Genomic DNA, 14020 nt, shown 5'->3' on the forward strand with positions numbered 1-14020 from the left:
AAACAACAAAAAAATTCAACCAATTATACAAAACGACTCCCTAAAATCTCAGGAACCTAATTCAAGCATCAGAAACCATCGACAATCAACAGAAAATAAACACCCAATTCGAAACAAAAATGACGAACGTTGTTAATTCAAAATACCGAACCTTAGTTCGAGTTCTTGGTGTTAAAAGATCGGCCTCTTCACGAGGATTGATTTGTCATCAAGATCGTCATCAACGGATTAAAAAACATGGCTCAATCGATCCAATTAGCCAAGAACAAACCCTAACCCATAATTTAATTTCTGGATTTTTATAAATTTTATATTATTTTTCTGTAAAATCTGAAAATTAAAGAATTAAAACCTGGTATTTATATTAACAGAAAATAAATACCCCCAAAGTCAAATAAGGGTGTTTTTATCCCCTAAATTAAAATAAATAGGCCCCAAAATAATAATTGAGGAGAATGATTTTAAAAATAGTAAAATATAAAATTTATATCAAAATTTCCCAAAATTTGCGATTAATGCAAAAATGCAGAGATACTGGGTATTTGGAATACGATTGATTTTATAAAAATAAAAACACGAATTTTGTGTACTTTGACGTCCCGGTGGGGTCCCGATCCATCGATTTTTGAAAAACTGAAATGATACTTAAATTAACAGAAAATTCCAAAAACACGTAAAATACAATCAAATGCACATACATCGAGATAAAATGAGTACCTTGATAAAGACACAAAAAAACACGCACCCAAATTATGGATCGATTCATATAGATGCAATTTAAAAAAGTAACTAGTATCCCATTGGATCATATCGGATCCGAAAATACATTACTCTGCCGCTAAGTAACTATAAAACGATACAATTTAGTATCAGATTTGGATAATTATCAAAATCGGGCTTCTTATAAAACACTTTATACGAAAAGAATGTAATAATATCCCGTCTTTCAATAGTACGGGTTTTGATGTTTTATCAAAATGATTATCGTATCGAAAATTTTGCACTGGGACAAGTACGGTTCAAACCGTAATCCGGATTGAAAAAGTTAAAATACGGAAAATGTCTGGAATTACCAGATTATGTTAGGAAGGAGTTTTCGGAAGAGTTTCGGGTTGTAAAAATGCAAAAACAGTTGAAGTTGGACGATTCCCGACTTCATAAAATAGTTTTATAAATACTCAGAAAATAATTAGTAAATCCATAAATCATTAAAACCAAATAACAGTCCAAAAATTACCAGAAAAATATCACAATTATCTATATTTTATTCTGGACATATAAAAATTAAAATACTCAGAATTTATCACATATAAACATCCAAACATCAATTCCAATTATCATATAATTCCCTAAAATGCACATAAAAATCACATAGACAATTCTATATAATAATAATAATAATAATAATATCTGAAAATATGGGATATTACATGTGTCCCAAAATAGTTTTTCTAGAACTTTTTTTGGTGTGTTATTCCCCCGCATAATTGAATGTAATGGTTCTACAAAACTAATCAAATGGAGAGGTGGCTTGAATTCTTGTGTAGTATAAATATTTGCTGCAACTTTTGCTTCAACAAAGGATTTGTACTTCTTATGTTAGATGCCAGAGAATCCTTTTACAGCTTTCTCAGCTATCTCCCATGTAGTGTATATTCTTGAATTAGAACCATTAAACCCCACATAATAGTTTTTAGGGCCTTTGTATCCGTTCGGGACATGTGAAGTATGACCTTCAGTCTTTGTAGGGATTTGAATTCCCCCGTTAGGCCTCAAATTTAAATTAGAGGTTTTTTCTAACGTTATAGAGGTTTGAACCTCAGTCTTGCTTTTTGGCAAAGCAACAGCCTTTAACGGATTTGTTACTTCTTTACCTGGAGCTGTTTGCTCAGGAATAGACTTATCTTTGTTCATTTCTGAAGATGGTGATGAAGTAAACATTTGTTGTGAGGTATAAACCTCAGTTTGGGTTGTTACCAGATCCACAGATGTCAACGGATTTGTTGAGCCTTTATCGGTAGCCGTTTGTTCTGGGCTAGTTTCAGAATTGTTCATTACTGAAGAAGGTTCTGAAATAACCTTTTGTTGTATTAAAGGTTTTGAATAAATATTGGTTGGTACTTTCTTTACCCTAAATTCCTCTGTATTTATAGCCTGGAAAGTGGCTTTGGATTCCTGAAAAATAGTGTAAAACATCACATCGTCATAATAATGTGTTTACCTGATCATTCTAGCATTTTCTTGTTAAAAAAGCTGCTAAACAGTTTTTAACTCCTTTGATATGATGTACATCAAAGCTATAACGAGATAGCCATTGCTTCCATCTTACTAACCTTCCTTGCTTATTGTCTCCCTGTAAATTGATACGAAGAAAAAATGTAAAATTCTTATTATCTGCTCTAACAAGCAACCTAACTGGTGTTAGATGTTAGGGCGAAATCACACACTAATATTCACGCAAGTATACGCGTTCGCAAGTAATATAGAATACTTTCTAGTTCGTTCCCTCAGAGACTCAGACTAATTTATTGTCTAATTTAACTCACTCACCAATGTATGATTACTTCTCAATGTTAAGATAATAACACTTAAAATTGTTGATTAAATATTAACTATAATTAACTACTTAATTAACCACTTAACTAACACTTCAATTTATCAATAAAAAAACACTCATGAGATCACAACTTCATTATTACTTCCTTCTATAGCCATAGTTATTACCTTTAGCATGTGACAGTGATGATATTAATCGAATAACACGAAACTGATAAAAGCCAACTTTCATTGTACTAATACCATTCTACCAAACATCCACAATTAAGATAGAAGTTGAATAGTCATCAATTATGTTGAGTTCCTATATGTCTACAGAAATTGACAACACAATGATTTAAGCACAAGTTATTCCTTTTGATTACATAGGGCAAATAAAACTGTTAGAGTTACCCACTAATCATGCACAACGTACATGAACCTATGCTAGCATGGCAAGTTCTAAATCTCAAGATCCACCGTCGCTTCACAAGAGATTAACACCCTATCTTATATGTTCGCGACGCACATAAGACGAATACGCACAACCAATACTAGATATCATGCAATCATCACATACTAAAGTATTAAACAATTAACTAAAGAATTCCATAATAAATCTGTTGCAACCCCATGATCACGATTAGCCCATAATAGAACTTATCGCCATCATGGGTTCATATGAAATCATGATAAACGAACACAAGAAAATAACAACTAAACTAATTATATTAAAACAGAGTACGTCACAAGAGTAAATAAGTCAAAGCAAGAAAACTAGCATCCAACGTTACAACGAAACAAGAATCACAAGAATATATGCTTCCTCTTCGTTGCTGTGTGCTAAATCGGTCTTCTTCCTTATCTCCTTCACTTCTTGCAAAACACAATCTAAAACATAATCTCCTCTTAATACTCTGTGAAAAACGTCTCAAATCTACTTATATAATAGTCCCATAAAACTCAGATTACATAGAAGTTGGAAGCCAAACAGAAGTAGAAGTCTAAAACAATATATTTTTTTCCCCGACCCTGCGCGGCCGCTCAGCATTTCTGCGCGGGCGCGCAAGGCTGCTGCGCGGCCGCTCAGCATTGCTGCGCGGGCGCGCAGGACCCTACTGGAAAATTTCCAGGTTTGCTCCGTTTCTTCGCCGTAATCTGCCCGTTCTTTTCCTCTCGCAATGGTGAACACATGCCAAGGCTTATTCTTGATGATTCCTCCTCCGAAATGCAACTAATACCCTGAAATGCATAAACACTAGAAAAACGCATCAAATACACAAAATACTTGATTTCAAGACACCAATTTAAGCCATTTTAAGACGTTCTAAGTGGTATAAAATGCCACTTATCACACCCCCAAACTTAAATCGATGCTTGTCCTCAAGCGTTACAGACTCAAAAACAAATAAAAATATGCATGAATGCAATCTATATGAAAATGCAACGATCCCCCTTACTACAATTAACCAACCAAATTGTCACGTCTCAACGAATGCAGTTAGACACTAAAGATCAAGAAACTCATGCAAACGGACATACCGCCAGAAACGTGGTGTGTGCAAATGCTTAACAGATATGCTTCGGAACTAGACCAATTACTATGACTAGACTATCCTCAAGGCAATCCTACGATTATACAAAGAATAAAAATTCTAGGCACAAAGTGATATACAACACTACAAGAACTTTGGAGCTTACTACGGAATTGTGCTTTTTATTTACAACTCAAATGCTTATTTGACCGTGCAATGAGTGAGGTCCACAAAAGACTTATACAATGGTATCCATGTAACGAGCATTAGGTTAGCGGATCCCAGACTCTAAAAGCCTTAGGTCACTAGGCACAAAGTCCCCTAAGAACTTAATAACTCGAATACCAAAGAGCCCACTCTTGATCAATTACGCAATTTTTTTTTTATAACTCTGAGCAAGTGCGTTTCGCTCCATCTTGCTCAACCCTAGACTACTCGCATAACATGCGAGCCGGCTACTAGCCATTTGACGCCTAGCCACAACTACCAACAAATTCCAGTTTTACTCCATTTTTTTTTCTTTTACATGCCTTTACCACTAAGAACCTATTATCAAATTCTAAGTATAATAAATAGATTATCCTCGAAAATAATCAGATCATAACAACAATCTAGTCCTTCAGCATTCTCTAAGACTTAGTGACAATACAAGTGCTTCTAGCATGCATATCAACCTACACAACTTAATATCACTTTAATGCTATCACTACACTCGCATCAATATCACAATTCAGTCGATAAATCATTGCAAAAGGGATCATGGTATATGCATGAGCTATATGATATGACAAACAAATAAAGCTATATATAAAAAAAACTATATGGCAAAAATTATGCAACTATATGAACTAACTATCATGAATATGCAACTATATGACACACACAAAATATTCCTTAACTACCACCCCCAAACTTAAAATCTTCACTGTCCCCAGTGAAGGTAGTAGAAAGGAACACAGGGTATACCTACTCGGAGTCATCATCATCATCACCCTCAGTGGGTGGAGTATCAGGCGGCGGGTATGCAGAGTCCTCACCAAAAACTGGCCACTGGATATCAGCTCCAAGGCCTCGAAAAGCAGTCCCTAACGCAAGGGTGAGCTCCTGAGCAAACCTGCTCTGCGTCTCATACATGGCATCCATCCGCCGTGAAAGCCTCCTATACTGGGCATTACCCATCCCAGCACCCTCCTGAGCTCTCGAAGAACTAGCCTCACCACGCCCTGGCCTGGCCATAGTAGCACCTCGTGCTGGACGCCCTCCTGGAAGACGATAACCCAGCCCATGCTCCTCAGGCTCACCACCGGTCCACTCCTGCATCCCATTCAGAGTGCCAGAATCTATAGGAGCTGCTGGCAACTGCAACTGCTCATGAGCCGGCCAGTTCACTCCTACTGCATGGCATAGCTTTGTAACCGTGGATGCATAAGGGATGTTCATATGCTTTGCTCCCCTCAAAAACTTCAGAATTCCTTGGTAGATAAACTCACCAAGGTCCACATAGTATTTCTCATTCAGAATTCCCCACAACAACTGTGCTCTCTCAACTGTGACCTCGTGTGCATGTGAAGAAGGCAAAATATTAGCACATATAAATGCGTTCCATGCACGGGCATACCTGTTCATGGCGATTGCCGGAAAGTGACGATACTCATTATTGGCTGGACTGCGGTTCCAAACTGTGCCCGGTCGATAGAGAGTCGCACAAATCAAATCCAAGTCAAAATCCTCAACAGTCTTTTCATTCCAGTTCTCCTCCTCGGGCTTCCTCTCTCGCTGTCCAATCACTCGGCGAATCGCCGCAGGATGATAATCAACCGTCAGCCCACGAACTACAGAAAATCCATTCTTTTCAGCCTTCGCGTTCGCGTAGAACTCACGAACAACACTCATCGGTATTGCTTCGGGTGACTCACAAAACGCTATCCACCCCTTTTCTGCAATCATGGGCAACAACTCACCATCCCTCCCTGATGGTAAAAACCCCCTCTCCTTCAGAATCGGCTTCCCCAACAGCCTAGTGTACTCCTCCTCCACGGCTCTGTCAGTTAACCGAGGCCTTGCAGCAGTACCCCTTGATGAATCAGCAGTAGGAACTGTGCTGCTGCTGTCAATAGTGCGTGCTCTCTTGGGTGCCATTGATTTGTGAATAAAAGTGTGTAAGAACTGATTTTTTGATGTTTATGAGAGGGTTTAAGTGTAGGAAGTTGTGGAAGATATGTAGGATAGGTGTATGTATATATAGGGTGTGGAGTAGGTTAAATTAGATTAGGAGTGGGGTTGAGGGATAAAATCATGGGTTAATGGGAAAAGAATTCGTGGGTTTATGGGCTGTAATGGGTTTTTGTGTTTTTGTTTTTTTTTTCTGAACTGTAAAAATTTTTCTGGAACTCGACCCCTGCGCGGCCGCTCAGCATTTCTGCGCGGGCGCGCAGCAAGCTGCGCGGCCGCTCAGCAAGCTGCGCGGGCGCGCAGAGGGTCTCTGGAATTTTTTTTTTCAGCCCCTGTTTTCTGATTTTTTTGTGTTTTTGGATAGGTTATTAACTTCTAAGGGTTCCTGTAACAACAATTCATGTGTTGCCTCCCACGCAACGCTTCTTTTTCGTCATTAGCTTGATGTTCCGTACCTTTCTCACGTAGTCAACAAAATGGCACTAACCACCTCTCGGTTTGCCATGTCCCCATAGTAGTGCTTCAACCGCTGACCGTTAACCTTGAATGCTTGGTCCGAATCATTCTCAAAAATTTCCACCGCTCCATGTGGAAACACAGTTTTGACAATAAAAGGTCCAGACCACCTTGATTTCAACTTCCCAGGAAAAAGTCGAAGCCGAGAGTTGAATAACAGAACTTGTTGCCCTGGCACAAACAACTTAGGATGTAGCTTCCTATCGTGCCACCTCTTCACCTTTTCCTTGTACATTTTGTTATTCTCGTACGCTTGAAGTCGAAATTCATCAAGTTCATTAAGCTGAAACATTCTTTTCTTACCAGCTGCATCTAAATCCAGGTTCAATTTCTTCAATGCCTAGTAGGCCTTATGCTCAAGCTCCGCCGGTAGATGACATCCCTTACCGTACACCAACTGAAACGGTGACATCCCAACTGGAGTTTTGTATGCTGTTCTGTAAGCCCAAACAGCTTCATCGAGCTTTAAAGACCAATCCTTCCTTGACGGACAAACAACCTTCTCTAGAATGCGCTTTATCTCTCTGTTAGACACTTCCGCTTGACCATTTGTTTGCGGATGATAGGCAGTAGCTACTCGATGATTCACATTATAACGCTGCATCATAGAAGTGAACTTACGGTTGCAAAAATGCGATCCTTCATCACTTATGATTACCCGAGGTGTTCCAAACCTTGTGAAAATTTGCTTATGAAGAAAATTTAGCACTGCCTTTGCATCATTTGTCGGTAAAGCTTTAACTTCGACCCATTTTGAGACATAATCGACTGCCAGCAAGATGTACTGATTATTGCAAGACGAGATAAAAGGCCCCATGAAATCGATTCCCCATACATCAAAGACCTCGACTTCAAGCATCACATTTAATGGCATCTCATCCTTCCTTGACAAATTTCCCACTCTTTGGCAACGATCACACCTTAAAACAAACTGATGAGCATCCTTGAACAAGGTGGGCCAGAAAAAACCTGCTTGCAGAATACGAGCTGCCGTCTTCTCACCTCCATAGTGTCCACCATAAACCGTGGAATGGCAGTCTCGTAATATCCCCTCCGTCTCACAGAACGGGATACATCTCCTGATGATCTTGTCAGCTCCCTGTCTAAACAAATATGGTTCATCCCACATATACCACTTCACCTCATACAGAAACTTCTTCTTTTGCGCAGATGTCAAATTAGGAGGCATTATATTACTGACAAGATAGTTTACAATATCTGCAAACCATGGTTCTTCCTCCTGAATTGCAAACAACTGCTCATCCGGAAAAGATTCATTGATTAACGTCCTATCTTGTGAAGTAGAATCGGGATTCTCCAACCTAGAGAGATGGTCAGCTACTTGATTCTCGGTACCTTTTCTATCTTTGATCTCTAACTCAAATTCCTGAAGTAAAAGCACCCAACGAATGAGTCTCGGCTTTGAATCCTTCTTAGAAACCAGATAGCGAATAGCTGCATGATCAGTGAATACTGTCACTTTCGTACCAAGCAGATAAGATCGAAATTTCTCAAAGCCAAAGACTATAGCCAAAAGCTCCTTCTCAGTAGTAGTGTAGTTCAATTGGGCCATATTTAAAGTCTTACTCGCATAGTAGACGACATGGAAGAGATTTTTCTTGCGCTATCCCAGAACTGCACCTACCGTATAGTCACTCGCATCACACATCATCTCAAACGGTTCTGTCCAATCTGGTGCTGTAATAACTGGTGCCGTGATCAAACTCTCCTTGAGAGTCTCGAATGCTGCCAAACATTCATCATCAAATTTGAAAGGCACATCTTTCTCAAGTAAATTGCACAACGGCTTAGATATCTTTGAAAAGTCCTTGATGAATCACCGATAAAAACCCGCATGACCGAGAAAACTACGGATTCCTTTCACTGAATTAGGTGGGGGAAGATTTTCAATGACTCCCACCTTGGCCTTGTCCACCTCCAGACCTTTGCTAGAGACCTTATGCCCAAGGATAATGCCTTCACGCACCATAAAATGACATTTCTCCCAATTAAGCACCAAATTAGTTTCCACGCATTTTTTGAGTACGGCGCGCAGATTATTCAAGCATTCATCATATGAGTGTCCAAAGACGGAGAAGTCATCCATGAACACTTCGACGTTATTTCCAATCATGTCAGAGAATATAGCCATCATACATCTCTGAAAGGTGGCCGGGGTGCCATATAACCCAAACGAAACTCTTCGAAAAGCAAATGTGCCAAATGGACAAGTGAAGGTAGTCTTTTCCTGATCCTCTGGTGCAATACAAATCTGATTATACCCGGAATACCCATCCAGAAGACAAAAATACTCATGTCCCGCCAATCTGTCAAGCATTTGATCAATGAATGGGAGAGGGAAGTGATCCTTTCTTGTGGCTTTGTTCAATTTTCTATAATCCATGCATACTCTCCATCCTGTAACTGTTCGAGTAGGGATGAGCTCATTCTTTTCATTTGCGACCACAGGGATACCTCCCTTCTTAGGAACACATTGTACAGGGCTCACCCACGAGCTGTCAGAAATATGATAAATGATGCCTGCATCTAGCCATTTCAGAATTTCTTTCTTCACCACCTCCTTCATGATTGGGTTCAGTCTTCGCTGCTGTTCCACAGTTGGCTTACTACCTTCCTCTAACAGAATTTTATGCATACAATATGAAGGACTTATCCCCTTGATGTCTGCTATAGTCCATCCTATAGCCGATTTGAATTCTCTCAAAATCCTTAAGAGCTTGTCTTCCTCACTACCTGAAAGGTCAGCTGAAATAATAACAGGTAACGTAGATGAATCACCTAAAAAGGCATACCTCAAGTGTTCAGGTAATGGTTTGAGCTCCAAGGTAGGTGCTTCCTCTATTGATGGTTTGAGTTTCCCTTCAGCGTTCTTGAGGTCAGAAGTACCAAGAGATTCAAATGGTATATCTAGCTTTCGCTTCCAGGGAGAAGCGTTCAGATATTGTAATTGCTCGTTGCTATCTTCATCATCACTGTCAAATTCCCCCACTAAGGCCTTTTCCAATGCATTAGACATTAGCATGTGATCGAGTTCCGAAGTAACCGCAGAATCAATCACATCCACTTTTAAGCACTCCTCATCTTCTGTAGGGAATTTCATTGCCTTGAATACGTTGAAGGTCACATCCTGATCTTGAACCCGCATAGTAAGTTCCCCTTTTTGCACATCTATCAAGGTACGGCCAGTCGCCAAGAAAGGCCTCCCCAAGATTATGGGAATCTTTTTATCTTCCTCAAAATCCAGAATAACAAAATCAGCAGGAAAGAAGAGCTTATCCACCTTGACGAGCACATCCTTAACTATGCCCCTTGGGTAAGTAATGGAACGGTCCGCCAATTGTAGCGACATGTATGTGGGTTTTGGATCAGGCAGGTCCAGCTTTTTAAAGATCGACAACGGCATCAGATTAATGCTTGCTCCCAAATCACAAAGGCACTTGTCAAAAGTTAGATTGCCAATGGTGCAAGGAATGGTGAAGCTTACTGGATCTTTCAGTTTTGGTGGTAACTTTTGTTGCAGAACCGCGCTGCATTCTTCCGTGAGAGCAACAGTTTCAAGGTCATCCAGTTTCACCTTCCTTGAAAGAATAGTCTTCATAAACTTCGCATAACTAGGCATTTGTTCCAGAGCCTCAGCGAAAGGTATATTGATGTGAAGTTTCTTGAACACCTCCAGAAACTTCCCGAACTGTCTATCCAGCTTTTGTTGCTGCAATCTCTTAGGAAAAGGTGGTGGAGGATATAGCTGTTTCTCCCCTGTATTAGCCTCAGGCAGAGTGTGTTCAACAGTAGTCTTCCTTGGTTCCGCCGCTTTCTCCCTTTGCTTAGATTCTTCATCTCTAACTTCAGCTTCGACTTCTTTTGCCTTTTCAGCATCAGCTACTTTTCCAGACCTTAAGGTAATAGCCTTGACTTGCTCTTTAGCTTCCTTCCTGCCTGGTACTTCCGTGTCACTGGGAAGAGTGCCAGGTTGACGATTGAGCACTGCATTGGCTAATTGACCGATTTGATTTTCCAAGGTCTTGATAGAAACCGCCTGACTCTTGCACAACAGCTTAAGTTCCTCAAAATCAGCACTAGTAGGTGCATCTGCACTTCCCTGTTGAGGATATGATTGCCTTGTAGCATACTGCTGTGGTTGCTGGAATCCAGGTGGGTTAAACTGTTTACTCACTCCTTGCTGATATGGTGGCTGAATAGCATTCTGATTATTTCCCCAGCTAAAATTTGGATGATTTCTGTTGTTAGGATGATAGGTCGCTGGCACAGGCTGCTGTTGTCGCTGATAATTATTCACATACTGAACAGATTCGTTGACAAGAGAACACTGATCCGTAACATGAGAACCTGCACAAAGCTCACAAACCATAGCTATTTGATTAACTCCATATGTAGCCAAAGAATCAACCTTCATTGATAGCGCTTGGAGCTGGGCTGCAATAGCGGTGGCTGCATCAACTTCCAGAATACCTGCTACCTTGCCTGATGTCATCCTCTGAGTTGGGTTTTGATGCTCATTTACAGCCATCGTCTCAATAAGATTGTACGCCTCAGTATAGCTTTTAGCCCATAAGGCGCCTCCAGCTGCTGCATCGAGCATGGGCCGAGATTGGGCCCCCAAACCATTATAAAAACCAGTGATTACCATCCAATCCGGCATTCCATGATGTGGACATTTTCTCAACATTTCCTTGTAGCGTTCCCAAGCCTCGCACATAGATTCTGTAGGTTGCTGCGCAAATTGAGTAAGAGCACTCCTCATAGCAGCAGTCTTTGCCATTGGATAAAACTTCACCAGAAACTTTTGCGTAAGATCTTGCCACGTAGTGATTGACCCAGCTGGTTCAGAATGTAACCAGTCTTTAGCCTTATCCCTCAGTGAGAATGGGAAAAGCCTCAACTTGATAGCCTCATCAGTCACGCCATTATACTTAAAAGTGCTGCAGATCTCGATAAAATTCCTTATGTGCATGTTGGGGTCTTCAGTTGCCGCTCCTCCAAAAGAAACAGAATTCTGCACCATCTGAATAGTGCCCGGCTTGATTTCAAAGGTGTTAGATTGAATAGCCGGATGAAGGATGCTTGACTGAATGTCATCAATTTTAGGCCGAGAAAAATCCATAAGAGCTGGATCAGCTTGAACAATACGATCTCCCATGTTTACTGGTTCTTTCTGCTCAGTTCCTGAATCCGAATCCTTAAAATCTAACTTCTCCGGTGTATCAAGAACTAAGTCTTTCTCCTCAGCTGTATCTAAGGTCCTCTTGCGAGCACGAGAACGAGTTTGCATAAACGTTTGCTAAAGTACCTGAAACACAACCGAAAAGAGTAATTAACTACTACGTCCTAATCACTGAGTCTTAATGACCAATGATGGTAAGTACATAAACTAAACAAATACGCCGAGTCCCCGGCAGCGGCGCCAAAAACTTGTTAGGGCGAAATCATGCACTAATATTCACGCAAGTATACGCGTTCGCAAGTAATATAAAATACTTTCTAGTTCGTTCCCTCAGAGACTCAGACTAATTTATTGTCTAATTTAACTGACTCACCAATGTATGATTACTTCTCAATGTTAAGATAATAACACTTAAAATTGTTGATTAAATATTAACTATAATTAACTACTTAATTAACCACTTAACTAACACTTCAATTTATCAATAATAAAACACTCATGAGATCACAACTTCATTATTACTTCCTTCTATAGCCATAGTTATTACCTTTAGCATGTGACAGTGATGATATTAATCGAATAACACGAACTGATAAAAGCCAACTTTCATTGTACTAATACCATTCTACCAAACATCCACAATTAAGATAGAAGTTGAATAGTCATCAATTATGTTGAGTTCCTATATGTCTACAGAAATTGACAACACAACGATTTAAGCACAAGTTATTCTTTTTGATTACATAGGGCAAATAAAACTGTTAGAGTTACCCACTAATCATGCACAATGTACATGAACCTATGCTAGCATGGCAAGTTCTAAATCTCAAGATCCACCGTCGCTTCACAAGAGATTAACACCATATCTTATATGTTCGCGACGCACATAAGACGAATACGCACAACCAATACTAGATATCATGCAATCATCACATACTAAAGTATTAAACAATTAACTAAAGAATTCCATAATAAATCCGTTGCAACCCCATGATCACGATTAGCCCATAATAGAACTTATCGCCATCATGGGTTCATATGAAATCATGATAAATGAACACAAGAAAATAACAACTAAACTAATTATATTAAAACAGAGTACGTCACAAGAGTAAATAAGTCAAAGCAAGAAAACTAGCATCCAACGTTACAACGAAACAAGAATCACAAGAATATATGCTTCCTCTTCGTTGCTGTGTGCTAAATCGGTCTTCTTCCTTATCTCCTTCGCTTCTTGCAAAACACAATCTAAAACATAATCTCCTCTTAATACTCTGTGAAAAACGTCTCAAATCTACTTATATAATAGTCCCATAAAACTCAGATTATATAGAAGTTGGAAGCCAAACAGAAGTAGAAGTCTAAAACAATATATTTTTTTCCCCGACCCTGCGCGGCCGCTCAGCATTTCTGCGTGGGCGCGCAAGGCTGCTGCGCGGCCGCTCAGCATTGCTGCGCGGGCGCGCAGGACCCTACTGGAAAATTTCCAGGTTTGCTCCGTTTCTTCGCCGTAATCTGCCCGTTCTTTTCCTCTCGCAATGGTGAACACATGCCAAGGCTTATTCTTGATGATTTCTCCTCCGAAATGCAACTAATACCCTGAAATGCATAAACACTAGAAAAACGCATCAAATACACAAAATACTTGATTTCAAGACACCAATTTAAGCCATTTTAAGATGTTCTAAGTGGTATAAAATGCCACTTATCATTAGATAAATAGAAAATTTATTAATTACTCTAATGACTACCAGATACTCTTTTTCATTTGAATGATAGTTCTTTTCGGCATCTTTAAAGCTTCCTAAAACATATCTACATATTAATATTATATCAGAATTAATAGCTTTGAGCACTTCTCCCCAGTATTCACCTGATGCATCAGTCTCAATGATAAGCTTATCATCTGGTTCTGGATGATAGAGTTTTGGAAAACTCTTTAGATTCTTTTTCACCTTGCTGATATAACTAGTGTCTCAATCTTTCCATTCCCACGCTACATCTTTCTTGAGTTTTTCCTGTAAAGGAACACAAATAGAAGCAAGTTTGGGAATATAAT

The 14020-nt window shown here is 39.6% G+C and overlaps 1 non-coding gene across 1 annotated transcript; it reads left to right on the forward strand.

Moving 5' to 3' along the window:
* The first annotated feature begins 11437 nt into the window (after positions 1-11437).
* LOC141722222 (small nucleolar RNA R71) lies at positions 11438-11544 on the forward strand. The gene has a single exon (XR_012575243.1). It is a non-coding gene; the product is annotated as a small nucleolar RNA R71 (small nucleolar RNA).
* Positions 11545-14020: the final 2476 nt, after the last annotated feature.

This window comes from Apium graveolens, chromosome 4 (assembly GCF_009905375.1).
Source record: "Apium graveolens cultivar Ventura chromosome 4, ASM990537v1, whole genome shotgun sequence".
Classification (NCBI taxonomy): Eukaryota; Viridiplantae; Streptophyta; class Magnoliopsida; order Apiales; family Apiaceae; genus Apium; species Apium graveolens.